The sequence below is a fragment of the Giraffa tippelskirchi genome, chromosome 13, assembly GCF_054371585.1.
Source record: "Giraffa tippelskirchi isolate mGirTip1 chromosome 13, T2T-mGirTip1v1.2.pri, whole genome shotgun sequence".
In the NCBI taxonomy this organism is placed as follows: Eukaryota; Metazoa; Chordata; class Mammalia; order Artiodactyla; family Giraffidae; genus Giraffa; species Giraffa tippelskirchi.
In genome coordinates, this window is record NC_137287.1 from 48,267,808 (window position 1) to 48,280,408 (window position 12,601).

The window sequence follows — 12,601 nt, forward strand, 5'->3', positions numbered from 1 at the left end:
TATGAGGGAAGCCGGAGTGTTTGGTAGATAGTATAACAATAATTGGGCCTCCCTGATGGCTCAGTGGTAAAGAATCTGCCTGCAGTGCAGAAGACACAGGAGATGACACGATTCAGTCCCTGGGTGGGGAAGATCCCCTGGAAAAGGAAATGGCAACCCACTCCAGTGCTTGCCTGAAGACATCTGATAGGCAGAGGAGCCAGGCACTCTACAGTTCAAAGGGTTGCAAAGAGTAAGACAGGACAGAGCACAAGCAGAAAGACGATAACAATGATCACCACTATAGTAAATGTGTGCCCCCATTTTACACACATGGAAGCAGAAGGAAGTCAGGCAACTTGCCAGGTCACATAGCCAGTAAGTGAAAGAGCTAAGATGCTGTTATTAAAGAAGCAAGCATCAAGTGAGCAATATTTTTATGGCAAATTCTAAGTCTGTCAATTCTATGTCACCTAGAAAGACACAGGAATATTAGAGAGTGAACAGGGATTAGCAGGTGTCCCTTGGTTTCACTTTTGTGAACCTGAAATCCTTTGCCTGTATTTCTAGCTGCCTACCTCAAAAGCTAGAGATTAAAAATATTGCCTTTTTGGTACCAGAGCTGAGTTCTTTATGAAATTGTCATAGCCCTTGGAGTTCTTGGGATAATTTATTGAAGATAAAAAAATGTGACTTTCAATCACTTGGAAAATGTTAGCAATGTGAAGCCAAATAACCTTCAGGAAGAGGCAGTACTATCAATCCAACTTGCCTCAATGGTGTGCATTTTTCATGAAGATGAATTATAGACATGGCTGCTGCATGTACAACTGCAGGGGGCACTCCACACATAGTAGCCTATGTTGATGGTGCCTCCTGGACCTGTGAAATGCATCGGTGAAAGAAAATCTTTCCTTCTAGGAGACGAGTATCATACTTTCCCTTCATTTTAGCTCCTCTCCTCAATAGTATTTCACTTCTTATGAGTAGGGTTTGGAAGGGAAATTATCATTAAAGCCTTGAGGAATTTACAAAATTTGTACTTCCATTGAGGATTTGGCCAATGGAAGCTCTTCCTGTCATTCCCCTTTTAGCATTTGATATCTTGTGGTCTACAGCCCTTGCTCGTGGGTACTGAAGAATCTCTACTTCCCTATACATTCTAGCACCAAATTTACATTGCTTCTACACAACACCCAGAAACGGTCTTCACCTTGCTGTACATTATTGCTTTGGGGTGCTTTCAAACAGTTCCCTTGCCCATTTCCTGCCTTAGGATCTGATTTAATTAACCTGGGATAGGGACAGTCTGAGAATATTTGATAAAGCTCCTCAGATGGTTCTAACAGTAGTCTAGTCTGAGAACCTAGGCTTCCCTGGTGGCTCAAATGGTAAAGAATCTACCTGCAATGCGGGAGACCTGGGTTCAATCCCCAGGTTGGAAAGATCCCCTGGAGAAGGGAATGGCTAACCATTCCAGTATTCTTGCCCGGAGAATTCCATGGACAGAGAAGCCTGGTGGGTTACAGTCCATGGAGTCGTAAAGAGTCAGACATGACTGAGCAACTAACATAACAGGTTGAAAACCACAGACCTAGGAAATAGTTAAAATGCGTCCTAAGACAAGGTTATTAGCAAAAAGTTCAACTGATTAGATTAGAAACATGGGAAAACTATAACACTGCTTTATAAAAAGAATCAAAAAAGATAAATTGTAATAGATGATTTGATTCCTCAACCTACAAAATTTGGCTTCTAGCCCACAGTTCTGCCAAGATCTACAAATATGCTATATCATCAAATCCATCTGATCATTGGTTCTCCATCTTGGACATAAGAATGCCTTGGAAAACTTCTAAAATCCAGACAGTCTATATGCAAGCCCAATTAAATCAGAAAACTTTTGGGTGGATACCAAAAAATTAAAAAACCAGAAAAACTTCATGTTTTAGAAAACTTTCTCCAGTTAATTCCAAAATGCAGCCAAAGTTAATAATGACTGTACCAGTTTCTTTTCAGTCAATGTTGTACTGAACTTCTCAGTAACTCCTGACATCAGCTTCTTCCTCTTTCTTGGGAAACTATTATCTTGGTTTCTCTGACTCCACACTTTCCCATTTTCCTCTTTTATTCCAACTTCTCTGACCATTTTGCCCCCTCATTCATGTGTGTCACCTTCTCTTCTAGATTTCTATGTTCTGCAGCTCTTTAGACTTCAGCTCTTGAGGCAGAATCATCATCCTGGTCTAGTGGCTATAATTCTATTCTGATGATTCTAAATGCCAGCATTAAACCTCAAATCCCCAAACTTGTATCTCTAGCCCAGATTTTTTTCTCAGCTTGTTTATCCTCTTGGATGTTTTACAGGCATCTTTGCTGTGCTGTGCTTAGTCACTCAGTCATGTCCGACCCCATGGACTGTAGCTCACCTCTGTCCTTGGGTATTCTCCAGGCAAGAATACTGGAGTGGGTTGCAACGCCCTCTTTCAGGGGATCTTCCCAACACAGGGATAGAACCCAGATCTCCCACACTGCATTTACAATCTGAGCCACCAGGAAAGCCCAAGAGTACTGGAGTGGGCTGCCTATCCCTTCTCCAGCAGATCTTCCAGACTCAGGAATCAAACTGGGGTCTCCTGCATTGCAGGCAGATTCTTTACTAGTTGAGCTACCTACCCAGGAGACCCCTACAGTCTTCTTTACACACTTTCAAAATGGGACTCTTGATCTCAGATGTGTTCCTTTTTAATGCCTTCCTCACTCTGACTATACAATGCAATCTCTGTATAAGCCAGAAATCTAGGAGGTGTTCTCCATGCTGCCCTCCTCAAACCCCACCCACCAATCCAAGCCTTACTCACATCTCATCTAGTCTGCCTCCAAATATACTTCAAATCCACCTTCTTCCTTATGTATCCACAACCATTAATAAATTAGTCATTTCTTGTTGCATCATGCATGGCGCTAAAACTTAATGACTTAAAACAATGAGGAAGATTTTATGTTGCATATAAATTTTATGAATCTAGAGTATAGGGGTGGTGTAGCTACACGATTCTGAGTAGGGGTCTCTCTTGAGTGTTCATGAACTATGGGCCAGGGCTATAGCAATCTGAAAGCTTTACCAGGGCTACAAGATCTGCTTCCAACATGGCTCACTCACACGTTTGGAGAGTTTGCCCTGGTTGTTGTTAGGAGATTTCAGTTCCTCCCTGCAAGAAATTCTCCAGAGGGCTGCTTGAGCATCCTCACTCCATGACAGCTGCTACCTCATGAGAGTAGTCCATGAGAGAGAAAATAGGAGACTGCACCATCCCTTTGGCTTACCTTTGGAAGACACACAGCATCATTTTTGTATGACCTTATTGATTACACAGATCAGCCCTATTTAATGTTGGAGGGAGCTACACCAGGATGTGAAAACCAGGAGGAGAGGCTCAGTGGGGCAAATTTGGAGACTGGTGGACACAACAGCCAACACTAAATATGCCACAATGATTTCTCACCTAGAATATTACAACATGCTGGTTAATAACTTCACTTCTAACTCTGTTCTTATCTCAGCATTTTCCACAAAGCTGTTAGAATGATCTTTTAATAAAGAGAATTGTATCATGTCATTTTTCAGTTTCAATCCTTTTAATGTCATGATATTGGACTTAGATAGAAATTCACAGTTTTTATCCATCCAGGCAAGGTCTTCAAAAGCTACTCCCAGCCTCCCGTTCAGCTCTCTCCCCCTGGCTGCTTTCTTTGTTCAAGCCACTTTGGTCTCACCAAGCCAGGTTCTTTCCCACTAAAGGGTTTTTACAGGTCTTACTTCTCTGTGTGTAAACTGCATCCCTCCACTCCATCCTTCCAGTCTGGAAGTTTCTGCTCATTCTTTAGGTCTCTGACTAGCTACTTCCTCAGAGAGGCCCTCCCAGGCTCCCAAACTAAGACTTCATCCTGTATTTTTCCATGATAATTCATCACAATTTATAGTGAAATTTTGTGTTTGTTTTATTACTGTCTCACCACTATGGTGGAGAGGAAATGGCACCCCACTCCAGTACTCTTGCTTGGAAAATTCCATGGATGGAGGAGCCTGGTAGGCTACAGTCCATGGGATCGGAAAGAGTCCAACATGACTGAGCTACTTCACTTTCTTTCTTTCTATAGTTCCTTTTGGAGAAGGACAACCTACTCACTCCAGTGTTCTTGCCTGTAGAATCCCATGGACAGAGGGGCCTGGTGGGCTACCATCTATGGGGTTGCAAAAGAGCCAGACATGACTAAGCAACTAACACACACACACACACACACACACACAAACACACCACTATGGTGGCAAGAGCCAAGGAAACAACAGCTCTGCTTTGTTTAGCATTCTCCACCAAGCACCTAGGATGCTGATGGGAAGGTATTAGATCCTCAATATTTATTGAATAAAATGAATGAATGAGTGGGTGGATAGGTGGATGGCTAGTAGTCTTTAAGAGGATTTCACTTGAGCTCCCCAAATTTTAATGCATGTTTCTCTTCTTTTAAGCTTTGCCAACACACCCAATGCTAGAGGTGAAAAAACTAGAGATGAGAAAGCCAGAAACAACCAGAAAAGTTAAGTTTAAAATAGAGCTATTTCTTATTGTATGACATCCTTTATATGTGGAATCTTGAAAGAAATGATACAAATGAATTTACTTACAAAAGAGAAACAGACAGACAGAGAGGAAACTTACGGTTTCCTGGGGGTGGGAGCAAAAGACTGGTGGAAAGGATAGTTATGGAGTTTGGGATCCACATGTATTCACTGCTATATTTAAAATGGATAACCAATAAGGACCAACTCTATAGCACATGGAGCTCTGCTCAATGTTGTGTGACAACATGGTTGGGAGGTGAGTTTGCAGGAGAATTGATACATGTATATGTATGGCTGAGTCCCTTCACTGTTCACCTTAAACTATTGCAACATTGTTAATTGGTTATACCACAATACAAAGTAAAAGTTTTTGAAAAGTGGAACTATTTCTCCTATCTATTCTGATCATTTTTTTCCCCAAAAAAAATTTGAAAAGGATTAAACTTTTTGGACTATTGACTTCTAGAATGAGATTTAAAAATTTAAGAACATTTTGTTCTATTCCTATAAGCAGAAAAGATGACATAGAAACCCACCAAATTAATGACTGCATTTGAATCGATAAATATATCTTATATTTTTTGTCAGACATTTCTTACTGATTTATTTGACTGAATAGCTTAGATAACATCACCTGCTCTTGTTTTGTGTGTGTGTGCATTTCTACTCACACACATCAAATGAAAATCCAAAGGCCTCACGAAGCAAAGAAAGAATTTTGTTGTCAACCAGTTTGTGGTATTGCAATTCTGTGGGTCCATGACCCAGAGTAAGATGTAAGGCAATGTGCTCTCATTTGCATCACAAAACACATGGTACATTTAGAAATTAGCACAGCAAGGGTAATTTTAATGCTCCAGAACACGTTTATTTGCTGATGTGTGGTCTATGCATACAGTATTTTCATCCTGTCTGCTCTACATCCCATCTTACCTTTTAAAAAGAACTCTTGCAGGGTCATTTGCAAAGAATTTTTGAGACTATTTGCTTCTTGCTTATTTGACAATAATTATGAAAAAGTAATGAGATTGCAATTTTTATGAATCCTGGGCCCTGGAAAGAAGTTGAGACTTAACTAGGAAGCAATGGGGTAAGGGAGCCCTGCTACCAGTGAGGACTGATTAGCAGCTTCACACAAATAGCTATGTTTTGAGTGGCAAAATACAAAGCTAATATAGCCCAGTAGAAAGAAACATTTTAAAGAACAGATGCAACGACTCAGAAGTATAATTGTCAGGGACAAATTAACACAAGAACAAACTTCTCTCTACATGTGACTAGGCACTAAGATAGCACATGCATACTTTTTAGTCTGTACGATGACTAATTGTAAAATAATTTAAGTTTAGATGATTTTATTTTTCAACACAGGAGGAAAATCCCTGGAGAGGTTGTTAAAATAATCATATGGATTTGGGGAACTGATTGTCTTCTACTTGATTCTCCTGATTCCTCCACCATCCTGGGAATTTCCTTGACTTCAGTAATGCTACAGTTCCTGGTAATTCTCAATATCCTTTGTAGGTATTTCTTTTTGTATTAGGACTTTTAAAGTAATAGGAAGAATAAATTTGACTCCAGATTAGATCTGTTTTGGAGACGGGAATGGCAAACCACTTCAGTATTCTTGCCTTGAGAACCCATGAACAGTATGAAAAAGCAAAAAGATAGGACACTGAAAGATGAACTCTCCAGGTTGGTAGGTGCCCAATATGCTACTGGAGATCAGTGGAGAAATAACTCCAGAAAGAATGAAGAGACTGAACCAAAGTAAGTTTTGCCAAGAGAATGTACTGGTCTTGGCAAATACCCTCTTCCAACAACACAAGAGAAGACTCTACATGTGGACATCACCAGATGGTCAACACTGAAATCAGATTGATTATATTCTGTGCAGTCAAAGATGGAGAAGCTCTATACAGTTAGCAAAAATTAGACTGAGAGCTGACTGTGGCTCAGATCATGAACTCCTTATTGCCAAATTCAAACTTAAATTGAAGAAAGTCGGGAAAATAGCTAGACCATTCAGTTCACGGACTGCAGTACACCAGGCCTCCTTGTCCATCATCAACTCCCAGAGTTTACTCAAACTCATGTCCATTGAGTCGGTGATGCCATCCAACGATCTCATCCTCTGTCGTCCCCTTCTCCTCCTGCCATCGATCTTTTCCAGCATCAGCGTCTTTTCAAATGAGTCAGCTCTTCGTATCAAGTATGACCTAAATCAGGTACAGGCCATTCAGGTATGACTTAAATCAAATCCCTTATGATTATACAATGGAAGTGAAAAATAGATTCAAGGGACTAGATCTGGTAGACAGAGTGCCAGATGAACTATGGATGGAGGTGTGACATTGTACAGGAGGCAGGAATCAAGACCATCCCCAAGAAAAAGAAACACAAAAAAGCAAAATGGCTGTCTGAGGAGCCCTTACAAATAGCTGTGAAAAGAAGACAAGCCAAAAGCAAAGGCCAAAAGGAAAGATATACCCATTTGAATGCAGAGTTCCAAAGAATAGCAAGGAGAGATAAGAAAGCCTTCCTCAGTGATCAGTGCAAAGAAATAGAGGAAAACAATAGAATGGGAAAGACTAGAGATCTCTTCAAGAAAATTAAAGATACCAAGGGAAAATTTCATAGAAGATGGGCACAATAAAGGACAGAAATGGTATGGATTAACAGAAGCAGAAGATATTAAGAAGAGGTGGCAAGAATACACAGAAGAACTATACAAAAAAGATCTTCACGACCCAGATAATCATGATGGTGTGATCACCATCAGGTCAGGAAGCAACAGTTAGAACTAGACACGGAACAACAGACTGGTTCCAAATAGGAAAAGGAGTACGTCAAGGCTGTATATTGTCACCCTGCTTATTTAACTTATATGCAGAGTATGTCATGAGAAACGCTGGGCTGGATGAAGCACAAGCTGGAATCAAAATTGCAGAAAGAAATATCAATAACCTCAGATATGTAGATGACACCACCCCTTATGGTAGGAAGTGAAGAAGAACTAAACAGCCCCTTGACAAAAGTGAAAGAGGAGAGTGAAAATGTTGGTTTAAAGCTCAACGTTCAGGAAACTAAGATCATGGCATCTGGTCCCATCACTTCATGGGAAATAGATGGGGAAACAGTGGTAGACTTTATTTTTTGGGGCTCCAAAATCACTGCAGATGGTGATTGCAGCCATGAAATTAAAAGACGCTTACTCCTTGGAAGAAAAGTTATGACCAGCCTATACAGCATATTAAAAATCAGAGACATTACTTTGCCAACAAAGGTTCATCTAGTCAAGGCTATTGTTTTTCTAGTAGTCATGTATGGATGTGAGAGTTGGACTATAAAGAAAGCTGAGTGCTGAAGAATTGACGCTTTTGAACTGTGGGGAAGACTCTTGAGAGTCCCTTGGACTGCAAGGAGATCCAACCAGTATATCCTAAAGGAAATCAGTCCTGAATATTCATTGGAAGGACTGATGTTGAAGCTGAAACTCCAATAGTTTGGCCACCTGATGGAAAAATCTGACTCATTTGAAAAGACTCTAATGCTGGGAAAGATTGAAGGTAGGAGGAGAAGGGGATATCAGAGGATGAGATGGTTGGATGGCATCACTGACTCAGTGGACATGAGTTTATGTAAACTCTCAGAGTTGGTGATGGACAGGGAGGCCTGGCATGCTGCGGTTCATGGGGTCACAAACAGTCGGACATGACTGAGCAACTGAACTGTACTGACTAGATCTGTTTGACAGTCCCTTCTCCAGGGGATCTTCCTGACCCAGGGATCGAACCCAGGTCTCCCTCATTGCAGGCAGATTCTTTACCATCTGAGCCACCAGGGAAGCCCTCTGTTGCTTTAACCTTTGTATGCTACTGCTTTTGCTACAACTCAAGAATGTTTCCTATAGCCTGAAATATACAGTATAGCCCATTCTTGAGCCTCTGACCTTTAAGGGTATAGCATTTTCCCATCCAAACAGAGATTTAAAAGTTGCAGAAGAGAATAATATTCATCTTGCTGGAGGTTTACAGGAACATTGTAACCTGATCTAGGTGGATAGCCACAAGAACAAAAGATTCCTACACCAAGAAGTTTGCAATAATCAAGCACTGCTCACCTTGACTTTAAAAATGGCTTGCTGAAACCCTTTGGGAAATTTGGGGCTTTTGGAGGGCATGAGCCACCTGTTCTCCTTGCATGGCCCTACAATAAAGCTTCCTCTGCTCCAAACTCCAATGTTCTTGTATTTTTTGGCCTTACTGTGCATCAGGCACAGAAACTTGCATTCATTAACAGAAACAAAAACCAATTTAATAAAAAGAGAATGTGATGACTCTTAAAGCTCAGAATTTTAGGAGGTGGACTGAGCAAGCTTGGATCTGAGACAGAACTGTTCTCTCTGCTGTGCTTGCTGGCATTCTCCTCCAGCTCTTTGCTCTATCAGCTCTGCTGTCCTTTGTGTGAGCTCCAACCTCGCTGGAGTGTTCCCATAAGGTAGCAAAACTGTTCATCAGCAGCTCCAGTCTTACATCTCGCTGAAATCCCAAACAAAGAGTGAATCTCTTCTCTGATTGGTCCAGTAAGAATCCTACTAGAACTCTCAGTGGACCTAGCTTTGATCTCTTCCCCTGACAAAATTTCTATTTAATGTTTTAATCACACTACCTTTTTTCCATTTGTTGCATTGGGTTTTTCCTGCAAAATGCTGTTCTTTCCACCAGACTCTTCCCTTCCATCAGGGCCAATTTAATTTTTTCCTCACCCTTCAGATCTCTGCTAAAATGCTATTTTATTTCCCTGATTCTGGAGCACACACTGTAAGTTTACATGTTGTGTAAGGAAAGGGTTAATCTTGCAGCTATACAGGGTAACTCTGTGCTTATCTCCTGGGATGTCTACAAGTCTGGTCAAGGGAAGAATGAAATATACTAGCTACAACTTTATAGTGTGCTATTTAAAGTTTGAAATTCCCCAAGAGGCAATCTGTATTAGTTTGTCTACACTTTCTAGGGATGCACAGATTGACAGTTTGTATCTGGTTTAGCAGGTAATACAGCCTGAGTTTTTATAGAGCCAGTGCTATAAAATAGCCCTCAATAAATGTGCACCTGGAATCAGAGTTATCTTACTGGGGTATAATCTGAAGATGAAGCATGCCCTGTTCTGAGAAACTAAGAAATGACCTTGGGGAGTTATACCTAGAAGTCTTAGACCCAAATATACCCTCTGTCCTACCATATCATTTACTTGTATTAGAGATTTCCTTAAGTATATCCTGTGGAATCTTTTGAATCTTGTGATAATCTTCAATTGTCTAAATGTGTGATAGTCACATATGTATTTTGTGATTATTCTATTAATCATTATTTATAAAGGATGAGATAATTGGATGGCATCACTGATGCAATGGACATGAACTTGGGCAAACTGTGGGAGATGGTGAGGGACAGGGAAGCCTGGCATGCTGCAGTCTATTGGGTTATGAAGAGTTGGACATGACTTGGCAACTGAACAACAACAAAATCAGGGTCCAATCAGGGAAGCAAAAACCACTCTGAATTCTTCAGAAGGGAAGTTAATGCAAGAATTTGGTGCACAGATGATAGAAGAGTTTGAGGAGCCAATCAGGACATGGTGAGGTGGCCCAGACATTAACAAAAACAAAGGAAGTTGGTATCACACCCAGGTTAAAGTGACAGGGGGAGGAGGTGGTGCCACCAGAGCAGAGAGGCCAGGGTCAGACAGTGGGAGCTGGAACCAGGGCAGGATAGTCAGTTGGCAACTGGACCCATGAGGGAGACAGATGTAGCAATCTCCTGGGATGCTGTCAAGGCAAAGAGGGAAAAGAAGAACTAGCCTGGCTTCTCCTTTTCTTACTACAAACAAACCTGGTGAAGGTGATGGAACTCCAGATGAGCTATTTCAAATCCTAGAAGATGATGCTGTGGAAGTGCTGCACTCAACATGCCAGCAAATATGGAAAACTCAGTAGTATCCACAAGACTGGAAAAGGTGAGTTTTCATTCCAATCCCAAAGAAGGGTAGTGCCAAAGAATGCTCAAACTACTGCACAATTGTACTCATTTCACATGATAGCAAAGTAATACCCAAAATCCTTCAAGCTAGGCTTCAACAGTATATGAACCAAGAGCTTCCAGACGTTCAAGTTGGATTTAGAAAAGGCAGAGGAACCTGAGATCAAATTGCCAACATTTATTGGATCACAGAAAAACAGGGGAATTTCAGGGAAACATCTACTTCTGCCTCATTGACGACACTAAACTCTTTGGGTAGATCACAACAAACTGTGGAAAATTATTAAAGACATGGGAATACCAGACTACCTATTTGCCTCCTGAGAAACCTGTATGCAGGTCAAGAAGCAACAATTAGAACTGGACATGGAATAACAACCTGGTTCAAAATTGGGAAAGGAGTATGTCAAGGCTGTATATTGTCACCCTGCTTATTTAGCTTTTATGCAGAGTACATCATGCAAGATGCTGGGCTGGATGAAGTTCAAACTGGAATCAAGATTGCCGGGAGGAATACCAACAACCCCAACAACCTCAGATATGCAGATGACAACATCCTATGGCAGAAAGTGAAGAGAAACTAAAGAACCTCTTGATGAAAGTGAAAGGAGAGAGTAAAAAATCTGGCTTAAAACTCAACACACAAAGAAATAAGATCATGGCATCTGGTCCCATCACGTCATGGCAAATAGATGGGGAAAAATGGAAACAGTGAGAGACTTTATCTTCTTGCACTCCAAAATCACTGCAGATGGTGACTGCAGCCATGAAATTAAAAGACACTTGCTCCTTGGAAGAAAAGCTATGACAAACCTAGACAGCATATTAAAAAGCAGAGACATTACTTTGCTGACAAACGTCCATATAGTCAAAGCTATGGTTTTTCCAGTAGTCATGTATGGATGTGACAGTTGGACCATAAAGAAGGCTGAGCACTCAAGAATTGATGCTTTCAAACTGTGGTGTTGGAGCATATTTTTGAGAGTCCCTTTGACTGCAAGGAGATCAAAACAATCAATCTTAAAGGAAATCAACCTTGAATATTCATTGAAAGGACCGATGAAGCTGAAGCTCCAATACTTTGATGTGAAGGGCTGACTCATTGGAAAAGACCCTGATGCTGGGAAATATTGAGGGTAAGAGGAGAAGGGGATGACAGAGGATGAGGTGGTTGGATGGCATCATCTACTCAATGAACATGAGTTTGAGCAAACTGAGAGATAGTGAAGGCCAGGGAAGCCTGGTGTGCTGCAGTCCATGGGGTCGCAAAGAGTCGGATACGACTGAGCGGCTGAACAACTCCTCTTCTTCCTCTCCACTCCTATGTCTTACCAGCATCTGCCATTGTCCTAATCTACCTGGAAGCCAGATTATGCTGAAAACGTGGAAAGGCAATCTGAATGGGTCACAGTCCAAAGAGACACCAAAGAGAAAACCAAACTGTGTACAGAACAAGTATCACTAGTTGATTCAAAATTCTGGTGGTACCATCCTGGTAAGGTCTAGATCTATAACAAAATGCATGTGTTACATAGACCAGAGGTTCCTACCCAGAGGAGAACCTGGAGAGACACAGTCAGTTGCCCTGATTGCTGTCATTTAGGGATGATTCTGTTGCTGTTCTCCTTCTGGCTAAGCCTTTCCTTAGCTTTGCAACACATTGCTTTAGCTTGGGATGAATTACTGATAAATCTTTATCAGTAATCCTCTGTCTATTGGCCATTTCATTTGTTCTGTGTTGACTTCAGAATTTACTTTTTATGAGGTGAGGAAATACTTATCTTACTTCCAACTCTCTTAAGAGGGAAACACACTGGAGCCTGTATGTCCCAATAACAAAGAATATAATAATCTCCCAAATGTAAAGAATACATGGATATTTCACCTCATCTTGTAAAAAACTAAATCTGTGGAAACTAAATTGTCTTTTGTGTATTAGTTCTTCTTCAAAGTCTTT